The sequence below is a fragment of the Triturus cristatus genome, chromosome 12 (genome assembly GCF_964204655.1).
Source record: "Triturus cristatus chromosome 12, aTriCri1.1, whole genome shotgun sequence".
Lineage (NCBI taxonomy): Eukaryota > Metazoa > Chordata > Amphibia > Caudata > Salamandridae > Triturus > Triturus cristatus.
This window is the reverse complement of record NC_140595.1, coordinates 708,546,148-708,566,681: the sequence shown is the minus strand read 5'-3', so window position 1 is coordinate 708,566,681 and position 20,534 is coordinate 708,546,148. Positions and strand designations below refer to the sequence as shown.

At 48.4% G+C, this 20,534-nt stretch overlaps 1 pseudogene across 1 annotated transcript in view; it reads right to left on the bottom strand.

Annotated features, from left to right (window-relative positions):
- Window positions 1–1,350: 1,350 nt before the first annotated feature.
- LOC146780367 (polyunsaturated fatty acid lipoxygenase ALOX15B-like) overlaps window positions 1,351–20,534 on the bottom strand; it is a 101,295-nt pseudogene continuing 82,111 nt past the window's right edge. Inside the window, exon 13 of the transcript XR_014972386.1 lies at window positions 1,351–1,528. The product of XR_014972386.1 is annotated as a polyunsaturated fatty acid lipoxygenase ALOX15B-like (transcript). The remainder of the gene's footprint in view (window positions 1,529–20,534) is intronic.

Sequence of the window (20,534 nt, the reverse complement as noted above, 5' to 3'; positions counted from 1 at the left end):
GTCAGTCAGTGTCAGTCAGTGTCAGTCAGTGTCAGTCAGTGTCAGTCAGTGTCAGTCAGTGTCAGTCAGTGTCAGTCAGTGTCAGTCAGTGTCAGTCAGTGTCAGTCAGTGTCAGTCAGTGTCAGTCAGTGTCAGTCAGTGTCAGTCAGTGTCAGTCAGTGTCAGTCAGTGTCAGTCAGTGTCAGTCAGTGTCAGTCAGTGTCAGTCAGTGTCAGTCAGTGTCAGTCAGTGTCAGTCAGTGTCAGTCAGTGTCAGTCAGTGTCAGTCAGTGTCAGTCAGTGTCAGTCAGTGTCAGTCAGTGTCAGTCAGTGTCAGTCAGTGTCAGTCAGTGTCAGTCAGTGTCAGTCAGTGTCAGTCAGTGTCAGTCAGTGTCAGTCAGTGTCAGTCAGTGTCAGTCAGTGTCAGTCAGTGTCAGTCAGTGTCAGTCAGTGTCAGTCAGTGTCAGTCAGTGTCAGTCAGTGTCAGTCAGTGTCAGTCAGTGTCAGTCAGTGTCAGTCAGTGTCAGTCAGTGTCAGTCAGTGTCAGTCAGTGTCAGTCAGTGTCAGTCAGTGTCAGTCAGTGTCAGTCAGTGTCAGTCAGTGTCAGTCAGTGTCAGTCAGTGTCAGTCAGTGTCAGTCAGTGTCAGTCAGTGTCAGTCAGTGTCAGTCAGTGTCAGTCAGTGTCAGTCAGTGTCAGTCAGTGTCAGTCAGTGTCAGTCAGTGTCAGTCAGTGTCAGTCAGTGTCAGTCAGTGTCAGTCAGTGTCAGTCAGTGTCAGTCAGTGTCAGTCAGTGTCAGTCAGTGTCAGTCAGTGTCAGTCAGTGTCAGTCAGTGTCAGTCAGTGTCAGTCAGTGTCAGTCAGTGTCAGTCAGTGTCAGTCAGTGTCAGTCAGTGTCAGTCAGTGTCAGTCAGTGTCAGTCAGTGTCAGTCAGTGTCAGTCAGTGTCAGTCAGTGTCAGTCAGTGTCAGTCAGTGTCAGTCAGTGTCAGTCAGTGTCAGTCAGTGTCAGTCAGTGTCAGTCAGTGTCAGTCAGTGTCAGTCAGTGTCAGTCAGTGTCAGTCAGTGTCAGTCAGTGTCAGTCAGTGTCAGTCAGTGTCAGTCAGTGTCAGTCAGTGTCAGTCAGTGTCAGTCAGTGTCAGTCAGTGTAAATAAAATGCTCTGCTATCTATAAGTGTTTTTTCTCTGAACTTTACCTATTCCAAAAACAGTTTAGCACCTCTAACACTGGAGCCCTTGAAGTTACCCCTGGCCAAGGTCCAGTGAGGCCAATTCTTAACTAGTCAGAATCTAGAACAGAGTGTGATGTGGGCCAAGATCTGCAATTTACTTACTAGGGAGGAGCATGGGATGTTCTTGCTGGTTGGTTAGTAGCAGTTATATGGACACACTGTTCTCAATCACTTTGGGGTTCAGGTAGTTGTACTTGAGGCAGGGATGCATTTCTGCTTTCAATTTCTGCAGATATCTGGGACAGGCGTTCCTGGAAAGCTTTGATGCATTGTTTGGGTTCCTCCTCTGTAAAGTGTTCATCAGGGAATGTGCCTAAAGGCCTCTTTAAAAAGAAAAGAAAGAAACTTTGATTTAATAAAATTAGATTAGGGCTGCAACAAGCCAGCCATTCAACAATCTTCCTTGCTTTAAATGGTTAAGTTAGTGTAGACTAGCCTAAACATGGCATCCCCTTTACTTGCCTCCCTCAGCTCCTTGTGCTGTTCAGTGGTACTCATCTTTTAGCTCACTCTGTAAGATGAACACTGATTCCCATAAAAACCCTCTGTGTTTCTCAAGTGTCTTTGGCTCAGTGAGATTCTCCCTATACACAAGCTCTTTGCTACATCTCCAGTAGCTGCTCAGGTTGCCTTTACACTGATTATGCAAATATTATCCTTTCACACAATCTTCCTAGGAGTGACTGCTTCTCTACGATCAGAAGTTAGACAGCGCTAGAGTCTCTTCCTCAACTCCACCCAAAGCTGGGACTCTTTACTTATGCTCCACCACTGCACCAGTATCCTTGTGTCAAGTGGAATCAAAGACATCTGGACTCCCTCATTTGCTGCCAGAGACCCTTTTTCTAAAAACAAAAGATTAATAGCAGGACAGTGTAGCCCTCAATGCTTCTGTTAAAGGAATTCAAAACAGGGTCTGCACCTTTAAGGACCAAGAGACCACCAGCGTCCCATCAAGTCTAGCAGTCTTTTTGAAGAGAGGTCAGTAATAGGCAAGTCCAATAATTTCCTGTTTTGTCCACCTTGGAGCCACGAGGGTTGCTTATGACTTCAATGGAGATTCTAAGAGAGGCTGAGATTACAGGTAAGAAATCAACTTCTTAGATAGATCTCCATTGATAATCCATCATTTGAATGGAACAGCAAGCCCATCCCGACCAAGAGCAGTGAAAACAAGCCTTTGCATTCCAATCAGTCTCACCTTTGGGACCTTATATGTATTTAGCTATGAAGGACATTAGCCTGGGTGCTGAAACAACTGTTCTTTAACATGGAGGGAAAGTAAGCACTGTATTGCGCAACATGCCAGTTATGGAAACACATGGAGAGAAATACTGTTGATCAACGAGAAACTATTGGTCAAAGCTCCGTTTTCAATATAAATTCAGCCCCTTGGGTGGCTAGATCACTGATAATACAAGATTTGAAAAAAAAATATTGTCTAAGTGTGCCCATTGAATACAAGTCTCTATGGCCTGGAATCTAGGAAATGCTAAAGTGATCCTGGTATTTAACTGACCTCTACTGGTCGTTTTCTATCAAAACAGTGTTGCAGGGATTCTGCACATACATAGAACTATGTGCAGCAAAAACCAGACCTCGGTGTGTAGGAGCTGAGCTTTACCACCGCCTCACGACCCAAAATCCCAGAACCAACTAGCTATAGTGTTTCATTCGCTCTCCTACATAATCACAAAGCTACAAATGATTAGACAACCCAGAACACAACACTCCCAACTCTCAGAAATCGTGGTAGTAGGAAGCACCCTTTCGCCCACCCGTAACAGTCCACAATAAGACTTGACAGAGTATCTGTACTAGTTCAAAATGTTTATTTTAACTATAGTGCAGTATACGAACAACAGCCAGCAGCAAAATGCATAAACCTAAAACAGTTAGCATTGTTGCAATTCAATAGATAATAAAGAATGCTACCATTGTATACAGGCAGGGGCTAAAGGACCATAATGCCCACCTGCCTAGATGGTATTTTTACATCATAGGAACAGCATAGCTCTTCTCCCTGTAAAGGTCGCTCTCCAAGTGTCTGTTAGAACATCATGCAGCCCCATAATAACAAAGCACGGGTTTCCAGCAATAGCAGCTGTGTTAGCATGTATTGTCTAAGTGCTAGGGACTCAACAGAACCACAAGAGTCAAGGTTTATCGACCTTGCACACAATGTTCAAACTAAACTCCAGGAACATGCAAAGCACACAGACGGTTCTCATGTGAAAGGCACAGAGTCTTGCAAAATAAAGTCACGTAGTAACATACGCAAAAGTAGTGTCATGGCAGCAGAGCTCATGCTGATTTAGCAATGTCGACAATGAACCCCAACGGCCATATGACAACAGCTAAATAGAGGCAGTTGAATAGAAACAGAAAGTCCCTGAGCAAATGCGGGAGCAGATCAGTCCTGGATTTTGCTAAACCGTACGTGCTGATGTTAACACTACTAGGAAATCAGTTTTCCATGACAGATACTGCATGGAAGACTTCTAAAGGTTTCAAAAAGATCCAGAGTTGTGAAAGGATTGTTAAGCACCCAGGAAGGGAGAGAAAACCACCTTTAACCTTTCAAAATCCCTGTGATAAAGGATGGTTTATAAGAGATTTGTGAAAGGCATTTTCTGCAGGCAGTAAGGGCTTCCAAGAGAACCTTTATGTAAGAGAATCGAAAGCCGTATTTTGACAAATGGAGAAAGTAAGGAAGAACGACATCTACCTGGCAACTTGTAGGGCCTATTTCTTGTAAGAACACCATATGAAAAATCTCTTCCACTTGAAGGCATATGATGAATGGGTTGATGTTTAGCCGCCCTGAGGATGTCCATTTAGACTTCTGGTAAGTTCAAGTGACCATACTGCACTAGCTTAGGAGCCAGGCTGACAAATTTAAGGAGAGATTGAGGTGAACCATGTGGCCTCATACCTTAGTTAGCAGGTCTGGTCTGCATGGCAGTTGAAGGGAGTCTGAACCACCACTGATGTGGCCACTATGGCACTATTAAGAGGATTCTGGCTTTTGAAAATGACAGTTTGAGGACTATTCGTGGGATCGGTGTAAAGGTGTAGAGGAATTTGCCAGACCAGTAGATCCATAGTGCATTCCCCAGAGCCCCTGGTTGGAAGCATCTGGATGCAGATTGGTATTTGTTGCTTTATGCAGTGGCGAACAAGTCGATGTGCTTGAAGCTTAAAGATATCTTGCTCAACATATTTGTTAATGTCACATTGGTGGTTTGCTTGCCGAACTCAGCTGAGGGTGTCTTCCTGAACGTTTTGTACACCTGGGAGGAGAGTTGCTGTGACCTGCAGGTTCCTGGCTACGAGCCATTTCCAAATTGCTTGGGCTTTGTGGGAGAAGGGTCTGGACCTTTTTCCCCCTGCTTGAAGAGGTAGAAGTTAGTGCTTGTATTGTTCATTTGAACAAGCAGGGACTTGCTCTTGAATGATGAACAAGCTTTTAATGCCCAGTGGACAGCCTTAATCACGAGGAGATAGATATGATAGGTCATCTGACACCCTGTGCCACACATGGACAATCCACATGGGCTCCCCAGCCAATCACTAATGCATCCGTCACTATGGTCTGAGATGGAACCTGATGGTGAAAAGGCATCTCATGAAGCACTTTGATCATAGAGAACCATTTTAGAGATTACTTTGCATGAGGGTAGAGAATGATCTTGTCTTCCCAGTTGCCTTTCAACTTATCCCACTGATCCTCAAGACACTCCTTAATAGGGGGAATGGGAAAGTGTGCATCTGGAGTGAGGAAGACACAGGAGGTCATGGAGCCAAGGTGAGAGGACACTGACCTCAATTTATGATAAGAGGCTTTCATGAGAGTGACCCCTTCCGATCGATAACAGTTTCTCCTCTAAAGTACATACTCTTGCCTGCATGGTGTCGATGGAAGACCCCAAGTACTGTAGAGCCTGGAGTGGAGGTTGACTAGCTGTTGGTATGAAGACCCAACCATTGAAGGACATCGCAAGTCCAGTTGTAATGTAGTTGGGCTTCCTGCGGAGTAGACGCCTTGATTAGCCAATCTTGGTAGAGCTTGGCTAAGCTTCAAGGTTTCCTGAGTAGGAAACTGCCATGCACTTTGAAAAAGTTCCGATTGCTGCCTTCAGGCCAAAAATGGAAGAACTTGGTACTGAATAATCCTGTTCCATAATAAAACTCAATTTGTGAGGTTTCTTGGTGATTGGTACCTGAAGGTATGCGACTTGGAGGTCTATGGAGCAGACCCAATCTCCCTTGTGTAATTGGGGATAGATCTGATGCAATGCCAGCATCCAAAAGGTCTCACAAAAGCTATTTAATGGCCAATTTCAAGTCAAACATGGGTCTCAATTAGTCTTATCCTTTTTTACTGGAAAAATATCTGGCGTTAACTCCTGTTCCCAGTTTGGAGGGGGGGGGGGGGGGGGGACAACCTCCACTGCATGCTTCTGCAGCAGGATGTGGACTTCCGATTGAAGCTCTTGCAGATGTGATTGGATGTTTGTGGTATGGTCAGTGGAGGACTTGTGAATCTGAGATCATACCCATTTATTTAATACCCAGGCGTTCGTGATTTGTTTTTGCCACTATGCCTGAAATTGAGAAATGCTTCCCCCTACAGGAGTGGGAAACTGACTGGGAATAAAGATTCAAGACTTGGAGCTGGATGTTGGTTTACTCCATTGGGCAGGCTAATGGGTGGATATTCCTATAGGCTGCCTTCACTGCTGCTAAGGTCTTTGCTGGTGTGGTTGCTGATGGCCTGGATACCAGTGAGGGGTTTGGACTCAGTGGGTAAATCCAGTGCTAGTAGGGTTTGAAAGTCTATGCTACTTTGGCCTTTCTAGGCTGACCACCTTACAAGTCTTGGTCTCCGATATCATTTGAGCCATCTCAGTCTGTGTGGCTGTGGAAGGGGGCAGAAACAGAATGGAAGGTTGAGGCTCCTCTGTTGAGACTCCAGTTTAAGAGTTGGGAGACTAAGCAAAGAATGCCTTCATAAGGCTATGCCGTGACAATATTCATGTGCCGCCAGCAAGGACGAATCACCTCTAGCACGGATTGCTAGACGGGAAACTCATGAGGCCCTTGTTGACTATTTCTAGGAAGTCTTGCTGTCGGTCCCTGCAAGACTAGCAAACTTGAATAGAATCCCAGAGTGCTCCATCATACCGGCCCAGGAGAGCAGCTGCACTGGCCACTTTCACGGAGGTTGCAGCTGTGCTACAGACTTTGTAGCCTATAGAGTCCAGCTGCTTGCTCTATTTATCGGTTGGCACAGAGGAAGCAAGAGTAGTTGCACGGTGGTTTTTTGGATGCTAATAGGACCACAGAGTCCAAAGGTGGGTCTGAGAGGAGGCAGAGAAGATCCCACTCAGGTGGTCTATATTTTTTCTGTAGCCTCAACAAAGCAGATTTAATGGAGGCCAGAGTCCAAAAGTTTTTTTTTAATTTTAATTTTTTATTTTTATGTTGGCTCCAAGAGACCTGGCTTTAAACGAAGAAGTTGTCTTGATGCTGAGCAGTGGTGAAGGAATTCAAATATAACCGAAGGTGGTGTAGGAACCTACCTCTCTATTTGAGCTTTGCAGCTCCTCTTACCTGGACCTTTTGGAAGGTGGTGATGTAGTTCACTGGTAAAATACGAGATGGTGGTGAGGTTCTGTGTGAGACGGAACGACACTTTTTGAGTGGTGACGAATATGGAGGAGTTTGGTGTCTACGAACCGCAAATGACGAGTATAGTGGGTGTACGTAGTTTCGCTACGCCACCACGTATGGTTCGTCTCATTTTTGGGTATGTCCATCCGAACCCTCGGGGTCCATTTTAGATAAGACATCCATTTTGTTTCCTGCCCTCAAGTAGCCAGCGAACGGACTTTGCCCGCTTCGTGACCCTGGGACTCCCAAGCTTACATGAGGGACACGTGTTTCTTTGAGAGTGACTTTTACGATAAGGGAAATGACACGGCGAAGGCAGATGGCCCCGCTCGGGACTCATCTTGCCGTGCTAGCCTATTGTTTCAGTCATGCATGCATTGGACACGAGGTCTTTGATCCTGTCAAGTTTCTTTTATTACTCCCGACACTCTTCTTTAACCTGTTGTGCATCCTTGTCCTTTCTTTGCATCTGTTCTTGTCCTCTCTCCTAATGTGTTTACGGTCAGAATGGAATGTGTTTTATTGCGGGGTAGATATGTTTTTACAGTTGGGAACCGGCAATGCTGCTGTAATTATGTTCCGGCCTCCTGAAACATGAACACGACTGTAGGAGAGTAGGGTCTGCTATCCTATGGTCACCCCAAATTTTTGCTTTTTGCTTCACTGGTTTTTGACATATTGAGGCTGTGGGCCTGCCAATCAGACCCCCAGCCTGCTGTTCTCTCTACTAAATTAAAACTATGCACCCTAGGTGCATAACCAATTGGAAGTGGATCACCCTGTCAGCCCCTGTACCAGTGTACACTAGGTACCCAGGGCATTGGTGTACCCAAGGCCTGCCAGGGGCTGCAGCATGTATTATGCCACCCCAGGCTTGGCCTAACAATCTGACACAACTGGCTGATCACTCAGCTGGGGTAAGTTGGTGTAATCACCTCTTACTTAGGTGTAGTATACCTATACCTAACCTTAAATGGGACACCTGGTAACCTATAAGTCACTCCTATGGCAGGCCTTAACAATCCTGAAGGCAGAGTGCTTGGTTCCATGTGAGATGGTGCTCTGGCATGAGCTGAGCCTGTCTGCAGTGGTCGGAACAACTTCCTTCTACTGTTTCCAGATATCGTCATACCATATACTCTTAAGTGCATTATGAACCTCGCGGTTAAATGCTATCTTTGGTTTGGCTTTATCAAAACATGTCGAGTAAGGTGTCATACGAATTGGAATACTAACCCCTCGCCAATTCTGGCGACGGGGTTAGCATTCCACCCTCCTAGAGGGACACGACATGTACAGTGCCTGAAACCCGGGTAAAATCAGACATAGCCTCAGCTCCACAAAATGGATGCTGCCACCACAGACACAAGTCTGCCCTCCTGCTGCTGGGAGTCCTTCCAGCTTGGGAGGTGTGGACAAAGGGTTTCCTGCCAGGGGAGGTGCATGCACCACCCCAGACAGGATTTTGTGTATTGGTCAGGTAGGGCTTGAAAGAAACCAGACATGCCTGTGGCTCACAAGGAGCCTCGGTGCATATGCCAGTTCAAACCGGTCCTGGGGCACACCAGTCCCGGGCCTGGGGCGAGCTGGACAAAGGATTGGGGGTGTAACCACCCCCCTTCCTGGTCCCACCCATAGGGAGGGACCTAGCAGGTAGTCCGGCCCCTAGAATCCGAATAAAGGTAGGAGCTGTGTCCTAAGACTTCAGACATCCTGGAATCAACTTGAAACTAAGAAGAAGACGGGAACTTCGACATTCTGCTGCACAGAAGACTGAAGAAAATCTCCCCTGTGGTCAGGGAGTGACCACCTTGCTAACGCAAGCACCCTCCAGCGAATCACCGTCTGCTTTGCCGCCGCCTCCCGCCGGAGCCCGAGCCCAGAGACTGACAAGACCTGGACCTCCAGACCTCTCACCGCCCGATCCACAGTCCCTGCAAAGAGGAGACCCGTGGAGGCACCGAGACACGTGGAGCCAGCCATCTTGGAACGACTACGACAAGCTGACCAGTGCAACAACCGAGGCTCCCTCCAAGTTGTGCTTTGGGTCCTGAGAAGCCCAACCCTCGAGCAGCATCTGCACCAAAGGTGAGCCCTCCAGCATCTCCACGATCTGCGTGGGGCCCTTCTGCATTTTGCCACTCGACGCGCCTAACCGGTTGCTGGCCCGCTGGCTAGTGGCCATCTTGGCGACGAAATCTACGACAAACACCGCTGGTCTGGTTGCTCCAGACTGGCCCTTGCTCCCCCCCAAAGGAGCAATCCCTCTGACCTTGCTGGTCAGAACCAACAGCTTAAACTCCTTGCCTACAACAATTGCTTTTGCCAAGGCTTGTTTGCTTCGATCAAGTCGCCGACACCGCCGACAGCGAGAGCCTGCGTGGGACAGCTCGTGACTCGACTCCTGGACGTCGTCGACCTTCAGGGACCACGTGGCTGCAGAGTCAAGCTACACCTTCCTTCCTGTTTGCACCCGACATCGCCTGGTACCCACCTGGTGCCACGCTGGTCACTGGCTAGTGACTGTGAACACTGTCCCCTCTGCTTACAGGTCTTCAACATCTCCGATCCACTTTTGGATCCACTGCATCTCTTCCCGACCGACCGCCTGCAGCATCTTTGTCCCAGGCTCAACGGAACAGATAGAAGAAACCCGACGCACTTTGAGGCCTATGCACCCGCTTCCTGTGGGTGAGGTAAAGCTGGTACTCCGGTGCCCATGTGTAGTAATACATCTCTAGTGCCTGTGTTCCAAATCTTAAGTTCCTAGGTCATCCGGAAGATTCCTTTTGCAGTAACTTTGTACTTTTTACGCACCCATTGAAACCTATGGGAGCACGCGTGTGACTATTTGCTCTGCACACGCCACCCGTGGACCTCCTGGTCACTAACTGACGTTAGCTCCTTGTAGGCCCAGCGATTCTAGAGGCCCTAGGCCTTTTCCCTTTTCTGTTCGTGGTACTTATACCACTATTTTAGTATATGGTTTGAGTGGCCACCAGGGCCTATCCATATAAAGTGCAACTTCTGTGTATTCTACTGTAATCTTGTTTGACGATTTGTGCTCCTGTGCTCATAAAGAGACTAGGGGTTACTTTGAGAAATAAATACATATATATTTTGAATATATATCTGTGTGGTGTCCTTTCATTGGTATAAAAGGGGGTTACTATTGGTAAAACAGCTTGCTTAACACGCATCACGAGTTTAGCCTCAAAGACTGCTTAGCCTACGCTACCACTAGGGCAGCTAGTCCAAAAAGGTTGACTTACAACCACACCATAAGGGTTGCTTGGCATGGTACAAGGTGGTCACTAGAACTAGTGAACAGCATATACCAGGCCAACTTCTCACATTGGTGAGCAGCGGTTGGATTTGAGCTTGCTGTGTTTTACCATTGTAATCTCTTGGTTACCAATTGAAAGATCACATAGGTACCTGTAGGTACATATAAAACAAGATTAGATATACATAAGTTCTACTGAACTTAGTTGTTGTAGAGCAAAGGGAGTAGCACACCCTGACTACAACTACTAGATAGGTTTAGTAGGTAAACCCAAGTGTAGGTAGATTGCAACACATCCACCCACACTTAAGAGCAATGGCCGGGGCAGAGGGGTCCACTGTACCCATCTCTGTTGAGAGTGACCCCCAGAGGGCACCATCCAGCTTTGCTACCCTTAATCAGAATGAGCTCAGGCATTTGGCAACTCTTAGAGGCCTTAAACAGCCCAAGAACCCAAACTCTGCTGAGCTCAGAGAGCTCTTACAGAATGATGAGAATCAGAGAGCACTCAAGAAAGCTTCCCAGTTAGCCCCCTTAGGGACAGGAACAGGAGGCCCCCCTTCTGAAGATGCCACTGAAGTACCCCTTCCCAATGGTCACCCCTTAGATGGGATGCCTACCACAGAGGATGAGAGTGAAAAGGATACTGACAGTAGTGAGGATGAAGGGAGAACTAGCCCAGTGCCAAGTGTTAAACTTGGCCCAGCTAAACCAAGGCTATTGGGGACTGACAGTGGGTTCAACCCACTGGATCTCCCCAGTGGACTTAACACAGGGCTGGGAAGGCAAAGGAATCGCTCAGGTGACTCCAATGCTTCCCATGGCTCTAGAGGCTCTCAAGGTCACTCCAGGAAAAGGATGACCACCCCTCAGAGGAGGGAACATGAGGCCAGAATGCAGGAAGCCCAGCTGAGGATCAGGAAGCAGGAGCTAGAAGTAGCCCTGATGGAAGAAAAACTGAACAAGGCTAGGCAACCTAGAGAGAGTGGGTCTATACCCACTGGTGGCAGCATTGTCCCTAAGGACAAAGATAGGGTTTTCGACAATAGAAACCTGTCTAAGGTTGTGCCCCCCTACAAAAGTGGGGATGACATCCACAAGTGGATAACTGCTCTTGAGAGAGCCTGCAAAGTACAGCAGGTTCCTGAAGATCAGTGGGCAGCAATCCTCTGGCTCTCCTTTGAAGGAAGAGGCAGAGACAGACTCCTCACTGTTAGAGAAGAGGATGTCAGAAACTACAGAGTCCTGAAGAGTGTTCTGGTAGATGGGTTAGGCTTAACCACTGAACAGTACAGGTTAATGTTCAGAGACACCCAAAAGACACAGACTCAGGACTGGTCTGAATACATTGAATGTGCCACTAAGGCTTTGGAGGGTTGGTTGCTGGGAAGTAAGGTATCTGATTTTACAGGATTGTATAATTTGATGATGAGAGAGCAGATTTTAAATAACTGTCAAAACCAGCAACTGCATCAACACTTGGTTGACTCTGATCTGACCTCTCCCCAAGAATTGGGAAAGAAGGCAGACAAATGGGTCAGAACCAGGGTTAAGCAAAAGAACCAGAACCAGGGCCAAGGGGGTGATCAGAAGAAAACAGACCAAAAGGGTGGAGATCAGAAACCTAAAGACCAGAAGTCTTCAACAGGGCCCCAAACTACTGCTAAGGAGGGTGGGTCCCAACAGTCCAAGAAGAAGAAAGAAGGTCAGAAGAAACCCTGGTGCAATCATTGTAAAAATACAACTCACTGGACTAGTGATTGCAAAAAGGGTGGAGCCCCCAACACTGTTGCCCCTAAGGCACCTGCTCCCAGTACTACTGTTAGCAGTGTTGGTCCCCAGACAAAGGGTGTAGTGGGAATCACTATGGGAACTGAAGGAGATTCTGACTTAGACAGAACCCTTACACAGGCAGTCTTGATCTGTGATGGGGACATTGATTTGTCCCTGACTGTGAGCCCCAGTAACCTGGGCAAGTACAGACAGACTCCTTTAATTAATGACAAAGTGGCTCAAGCCTACAGGGACACATGTGCCAGTGTCACTATGGTGACACCAGGCTTTGTGGATCCTGGACAGTACATACCAGGTGAGAACTACCTGGTGACCAATGCCAGCAATGCCACTACTTCACATAGTGTGGCAGTTGTTAACTTCTCATGGGGAGGGGTAACTGGCCTCAAAAGGGTTGTGGTTAGTGCAGACCTCCCAGTAGAATGTTTGTTGGGCAATGACCTAGAGAGTTCTCTATGGTCAGAAGTGGAGTACAGGACTCATGCAGAGATGTTAGGTATATCATCACATGTCCTTGCTGTGACCAGGTCACAGGCCAAAAAGTGCCTCACTGAACCACAGGTCTTGGATCCTGGAACAATGGACCAAGCACCTACCAAGAAGAAGAACAGGAGGGTCAAGGCTGTGCCTTCCCCCCTGCCTCAGAGTGATGATCAGCCTTCCCAGGAAGCTGATCTAGAGGACCCTGAAGGAACTGTCCCTGAAGAGCTTGAACCTGATCAGGTTGAGTTTCTGGGGACAGGGGGACCTTCAAGGGCTGACTTGAGGCAGGCTCAGTTATCCTGTCCCTCTCTTGAACCCCTCAGACAGCTGGCTGCTGCTGAGGCTGCTGGGAATGCTCAAGGTACCCATAAAGTGTATTGGGATGAAGGGCTCCTTTATTCAGAGGCTAGAGACCCCAAGCCTGGTGCAACCAGGAGGTTGGTTATACCTCTGCAATTTAGGGGCTTCCTTCTTACCTTGGCCCATGATATTCCTTTAGCAGGACACCTAGGCCAGAACAAGACCTGGGACAGACTTGTCCCTCACTTTCACTGGCCTCATATGAATGAAGATACCAAGGAGTTTTGTCGCTCCTGTGTTACCTGCCAAGCCAGTGGCAAATCAGGTGGCACAACAAAGGCCCCCCTGATACCACTACCTGTGGTGGGGGTTCCCTTTGAAAGAGTGGGAATAGACATAGTGGGTCCCATGGATCCTCCCACTGCATCTGGGCACAGATTTATACTGGTGGTAGTGGATCATGCCACCAGGTATCCAGAGGCAATTCCCCTTAGGACCACTACAGCACCTGTTGTGGCCAGGGCCCTGCTGGGAGTATTCTCCAGAGTGGGGTTTCCTAAGGAGGTAGTATCTGACAGAGGTACCAACTTTATGTCAGGATACTTGACAGCTATGTGGAAGGAATGTGGTGTCAACTACAAGTTCACCACCCCTTATCACCCACAATGCAATGGGCTTGTTGAGAGATTCAACAAGACCCTAAAGGGTATGATCAAAGGATTACCTGAAAAGCTCAGGCGAAGATGGGATATCCTTCTACCCTGCCTTCTGTTTGCTTACAGAGAGGTCCCACAAAAAGGAGTTGGCTACAGCCCCTTTGAATTGTTGTTTGGGCACCCTGTGAGAGGCCCACTGTGTTTGGTGAAGGAAGGATGGGAGTTACCTCTCAAAAAGCCTAAACTAGACATAGTGGACTATGTACTTGGTCTCCGCTCCAGGATGGCTGAGTATATGGAGAAGGCATCTAAAAACCTTGAGGCAAGCCAGGCCTTACAGAAAGCTTGGCATGACCAAAAGGCTGTCTTGGTTGAGTATCAGCCAGGACAGAAGGTATGGGTGTTGGAGCCAGTGGCCCCAGCAGCACTCCAAGACAAATGGTCTGGACCCCATACAATCCTGGAAAAGAAGGGAGAGGTCACCTACTTGGTGGACCTAGGAACTCCCAGGAGTCCCCACAGGGTACTCCATGTTAACAGGCTTAAAGCATATGTTGACAGGGCAGACATGGGCTTGCTCATGGCTACAGATGAGGGACAGGAGGAAGAGAGTGACCCTCTCCCAGACCTGTTGTCTCAGAACCCTGAAGATGGCTCAGTTGAAGGAGTGACCCTTGGAGGCAACCTCACTGCCCATCAGCAGACTGAATGTAGACAGGTTCTACAATCATTTTCACATATGTTTTCCTTGATACCTAGTCAAACTGACTGGTGTACCCATGTTGTGGACACTGGTGACAGTCTGCCTGTAAAGAACAAACTTTACAGACAACCTGACCACGTCAGGGACTGTATAAAGGCTGAGGTACATAAAATGCTGGAATTAGGTGTCATTGAACCCTCAGAGAGCCCCTGGGCTAGCCCAGTGGTTCTGGTCCCCAAACCTCACACCAAAGATGGCAAGAGAGAGATGAGGTTCTGTGTGGATTACAGAGGACTCAATGCTGTCACCAGGACAGATGCACACCCTATTCCAAGGGCAGATGAGCTCATAGACAAACTAGCTTCTGCAAAGTTTTTGAGCACATTTGACTTGACAGCTGGCTATTGGCAAATCAGGTTAGCTGAGGAGTCTAAGGCCAAAACAGCATTCTCAACCCCAGGTGGGCATTATCAGTTTGTGGTGATGCCCTTTGGTCTGAAGAATGCACCTGCCACCTTCCAAAGGCTGGTGAACCAAGTCCTTACTGGGTTGGATGACTTTTGTGCAGCATATCTTGATGACATTGCTGTCTTTAGTTCCACCTGGGAGGATCACCTGATCCACCTGAAGAAGGCTCTTGAGGCTCTGCAAAGGGCAGGCCTCACTATCAAGGCTACTAAGTGCCAGATAGGGCAGAGTAAGGTTGTATATTTGGGCCACCTTGTAGGTGGAGGCCAAGTTCAACCACTGGAGAGTAAGATACAATCCATCAAGGACTGGTCCCCTCCAACCACCCAGACTCAAGTTCGAGCTTTCTTGGGCTTGACTGGGTATTACAGGAAGTTTGTTAAGAACTATGGGTCCATTGTGACTCCTCTTAATGATCTGACATCCAAGAAGATGCCCAAAAAGGTTCAGTGGACAGTAAGCTGTCAAAAGGCATTTGATGACCTGAAGGAGGCCATGTGCTCTGCACCTATCCTGAAAAGTCCTGACTACTCCAAAGAGTTTATTGTCCAAACAGATGCTTCTGAGTTGGGTGTGGGAGCTGTGCTGTCACAACTTAATGTAGATGGTCAAGACCAACCCATTGCTTTTATTAGCAGAAGGTTGACCCCCAGAGAGAAGAATTGGTCAGCTATTGAGAGGGAGGCCTTTGCTGTGGTGTGGGCCCTGAAGAAGCTGAGGCCATACTTGTTTGGCACTCACTTCAAGATTCAGACCGACCATAAGCCCCTCTTGTGGCTAAATCAGATGAAGGGTGAAAACCCCAAACTGCTTAGGTGGTCCATTTCCCTACAGGGGATGGACTTTACAGTGGAGCACCGGCCAGGTACTGACCATGGGAATGCAGATGGTCTCTCCAGGTACTTCCACTTAGGACATGAAGACGAGACTGGTCAAGGCTAGTTTAATGTCCCAGCGTTTGGGGGGGGGTTGTGTAGGAGAGTAGGGTCTGCTATCCTATGGTCACCCCAAATTTTTGCTTTTTGCTTCACTGGTTTTTGACATATTGAGGCTGTGGGCCTGCCAATCAGACCCCCAGCCTGCTGTTCTCTCTACTAAATTAAAACTATGCACCCTAGGTGCATAACCAATTGGAAGTGGATCACCCTGTCAGCCCCTGTACCAGTGTACACTAGGTACCCAGGGCATTGGTGTACCCAAGGCCTGCCAGGGGCTGCAGCATGTATTATGCCACCCCAGGCTTGGCCTAACAATCTGACACAACTGGCTGATCACTCAGCTGGGGTAAGTTGGTGTAATCACCTCTTACTTAGGTGTAGTATACCTATACCTAACCTTAAATGGGACACCTGGTAACCTATAAGTCACTCCTATGGCAGGCCTTAACAATCCTGAAGGCAGAGTGCTTGGTTCCATGTGAGATGGTGCTCTGGCATGAGCTGAGCCTGTCTGCAGTGGTCGGAACAACTTCCTTCTACTGTTTCCAGATATCGTCATACCATATACTCTTAAGTGCATTATGAACCTCGCGGTTAAATGCTATCTTTGGTTTGGCTTTATCAAAACATGTCGAGTAAGGTGTCATACGAATTGGAATACTAACCCCTCGCCAATTCTGGCGACGGGGTTAGCATTCCACCCTCCTAGAGGGACACGACATGTACAGTGCCTGAAACCCGGGTAAAATCAGACATAGCCTCAGCTCCACAAAATGGATGCTGCCACCACAGACACAAGTCTGCCCTCCTGCTGCTGGGAGTCCTTCCAGCTTGGGAGGTGTGGACAAAGGGTTTCCTGCCAGGGGAGGTGCATGCACCACCCCAGACAGGATTTTGTGTATTGGTCAGGTAGGGCTTGAAAGAAACCAGACATGCCTGTGGCTCACAAGGAGCCTCGGTGCATATGCCAGTTCAAACCGGTCCTGGGGCACACCAGTCCCGGGCCTGGGGCGAGCTGGACAAAGGATTGGGGGTGTAACCACCCCCCTTCCTGGTCCCACCCATAGGGAGGGACCTAGCAGGTAGTCCGGCCCCTAGAATCCGAATAAAGGTAGGAGCTGTGTCCTAAGACTTCAGACATCCTGGAATCAACTTGAAACTAAGAAGAAGACGGGAACTTCGACATTCTGCTGCACAGAAGACTGAAGAAAATCTCCCCTGTGGTCAGGGAGTGACCACCTTGCTAACGCAAGCACCCTCCAGCGAATCACCGTCTGCTTTGCCGCCGCCTCCCGCCGGAGCCCGAGCCCAGAGACTGACAAGACCTGGACCTCCAGACCTCTCACCGCCCGATCCACAGTCCCTGCAAAGAGGAGACCCGTGGAGGCACCGAGACACGTGGAGCCAGCCATCTTGGAACGACTACGACAAGCTGACCAGTGCAACAACCGAGGCTCCCTCCAAGTTGTGCTTTGGGTCCTGAGAAGCCCAACCCTCGAGCAGCATCTGCACCAAAGGTGAGCCCTCCAGCATCTCCACGATCTGCGTGGGGCCCTTCTGCATTTTGCCACTCGACGCGCCTAACCGGTTGCTGGCCCGCTGGCTAGTGGCCATCTTGGCGACGAAATCTACGACAAACACCGCTGGTCTGGTTGCTCCAGACTGGCCCTTGCTCCCCCCCAAAGGAGCAATCCCTCTGACCTTGCTGGTCAGAACCAACAGCTTAAACTCCTTGCCTACAACAATTGCTTTTGCCAAGGCTTGTTTGCTTCGATCAAGTCGCCGACACCGCCGACAGCGAGAGCCTGCGTGGGACAGCTCGTGACTCGACTCCTGGACGTCGTCGACCTTCAGGGACCACGTGGCTGCAGAGTCAAGCTACACCTTCCTTCCTGTTTGCACCCGACATCGCCTGGTACCCACCTGGTGCCACGCTGGTCACTGGCTAGTGACTGTGAACACTGTCCCCTCTGCTTACAGGTCTTCAACATCTCCGATCCACTTTTGGATCCACTGCATCTCTTCCCGACCGACCGCCTGCAGCATCTTTGTCCCAGGCTCAACGGAACAGATAGAAGAAACCCGACGCACTTTGAGGCCTATGCACCCGCTTCCTGTGGGTGAGGTAAAGCTGGTACTCCGGTGCCCATGTGTAGTAATACATCTCTAGTGCCTGTGTTCCAAATCTTAAGTTCCTAGGTCATCCGGAAGATTCCTTTTGCAGTAACTTTGTACTTTTTACGCACCCATTGAAACCTATGGGAGCACGCGTGTGACTATTTGCTCTGCACACGCCACCCGTGGACCTCCTGGTCACTAACTGACGTTAGCTCCTTGTAGGCCCAGCGATTCTAGAGGCCCTAGGCCTTTTCCCTTTTCTGTTCGTGGTACTTATACCACTATTTTAGTATATGGTTTGAGTGGCCACCAGGGCCTATCCATATAAAGTGCAACTTCTGTGTATTCTACTGTAATCTTGTTTGACGATTTGTGCTCCTGTGCTCATAAAGAGACTAGGGGTTACTTTGAGAAATAAATACATATATATTTTGAATATATATCTGTGTGGTGTCCTTTCATTGGTATAAAAGGGGGTTACTATTGGTAAAACAGCTTGCTTAACACGCATCACGAGTTTAGCCTCAAAGACTGCTTAGCCTACGCTACCACTAGGGCAGCTAGTCCAAAAAGGTTGACTTACAACCACACCATAAGGGTTGCTTGGCATGGTACAAGGTGGTCACTAGAACTAGTGAACAGCATATACCAGGCCAACTTCTCACAACGACTCTTTTGAAGTTTATTGTGGGAACTGAGTTGTAACTTTTGTTCGCCATACTGTGCAATGGCAAAAACGTGTATAAAAGGAGCGATCCACTTTTGCAATTTGAAGCAGTCTCCGAGAACCTACACGTTGTGTACTTCTTGTGATTTCTGTATCCCTGCAGTAAATAAACGCTGATCTGACGTCGCTGGAAGTGTCCCGTGTCTGTTTTGTACGCCAGAACAGGTAACCCACGAAGGTTTCAGGTGTTGTCCCCTGGCACCGCTGGGTCTTAGAATAACCCAGTCCTTCAGTTGGCGCCCAACGTTGGGCGACATCAGCGGTACCGGTCCAAAGCCCGACGATCGTGAGGAACTTCGTGTGAAATCTCCGAGGGAAGGTGCACCCCGCTTCATCGATCCAGTTGTCGAAATAAGTGGCCCGACGTCTTTTCCCCGCGAAGATCCCCGCCTGCTGACGGCTGCGACGGACTGATGCCCTGCCTGTCGACCTGTTTTGGCGCCTGGCGTAGTCCTTTGTACGGCGAGACGATAGACGGGCCTTCCTGGTGACGCCATTGCTCTTTCAGTTAAGTATTTGTGGGTCGCTCCCAGTGTTGCTTTGTTGTTTGCATGGTTCCATAGCATTTGTGGTTCTTAGTTGTTGGGTTTTATTTGACGATTGCAATTGCCAAAACCGAGGGTCTCGCATTTTTGTGCGAGGACATCATAATTCGATAGCCCTTGAAGTTTGTAAACTCGGTTAGTGTGCACGATGCCTGGCCGTAGTACTTTGTTTGGGTTTCTTAAATGTTGCAGAATGGATTCCCGGCTGGAGGATTCATGTCCGATACCTCCGGTTGGAACTCCAATTTATGAGCTCTATAGTCGCCATGGCGTGGGTCCTATCGTATATAACGAATATTGGGTCCGTTATACTAAAAATGATGGTGTTCTTAGTTGGCCATCACATGGTAGTTTCGAAACTGCCGTTTTACATAATTTGGAAGCTAAACTGTTTAAAAAGAAGGCTAGGCCAGCCATGTTTGATTCCTTCCGGTTATGGCGTAAAGAGGCCAAGCAGAAAGAAATCAAACAGAGTAAGAAAAATAAGAGAGAAGGTGTCATTACGGTGATGCGAAATGCTGAACAGTATCAGCGAGACAAAGATGAGAAAGAGCAGGAAGTTAGTGCTCGACTTCATCATATGGCGGTGGATAAGTGTTACCCGGTGTTACCGTCTAATGCTGATAAGACGGGAGAAGAAGTGATAGAAGATTCGCTCCAATCTTATTTGTTGAAATCACCACCTCCCTATGCTCCAGATACTGTGGGTCCTATGATTCTTCCTATTCCTCAACCTGCTGTTTTGGCGGCTGCTGGTCAGCCAGTCGTTCCTCCCGTTCTCCCGAATCCTCTTGTGCCGCAAATTGTCCATCCTCCTTTACCGGCTTCTCTTCCTACGGCGCTTTTCCCAGCCCCTCCTCAGCCTGTCGTCCCCGCTACTTCTGGTGCCGCGTCCACCTCTACTGTTTCCACTCCTACTGTTGTTGCTTCTGTGCCTTCTTCTCCTTCTGTTCGTAGCCGTCTCCTGAATGCTGTTGCTACTCTTTATTCTCCGCTTTTTGGGCCAATACTTGGATCGACTCTTTTTGATGTTGCTCAGAGGCGCAGCCAGCTTCCTGATGGTAGGGAACGTGAATCCTTGGTAAAAATGGCACATAAATGGATTCGTAATCCTGTTAAGTACACTTCGCGTATAGTGTTTGAAACATTTTCCCAGTTTAATGCGCCCACGCAACGATTCGTGTTTGAGGAAATGTGTAAGTCGTTGAGGGACGAATGGGATCATGATGTGGTCGACAATGTGGTCGACAATGTACCGTCTGAGGTTTCTGAGCTTCAGCATCAATTTACAACTGGTGTGATTGTAGGTGATAAGGTTCGAGCTGCTCTAGAACGTCTGTTATCCTTTCGATGTACAGTGCAACCTAGAGCGTTGTTCAAAGAAGAGACCGAAGAGTGGATGGCAAAACCTGGTCAATATCCTATGCGAGAAGTTCCCCCAGTGTGGATGCCAGGTGATCCTAATGCTAATCCTGCTGTCCCAGGACGGTTTCAGAGAGTGTGGATACACCTCCCTTGGAAGCGATCGGAAGTTTTGCAGGTGAAGCAAACTTTGCCCGATCCTCGTAAAAATCCTGCAGGTTATTATAAGGAGTTGTCCCAACTAGTGGATGCTACTGTTATGAATCTTCCTGA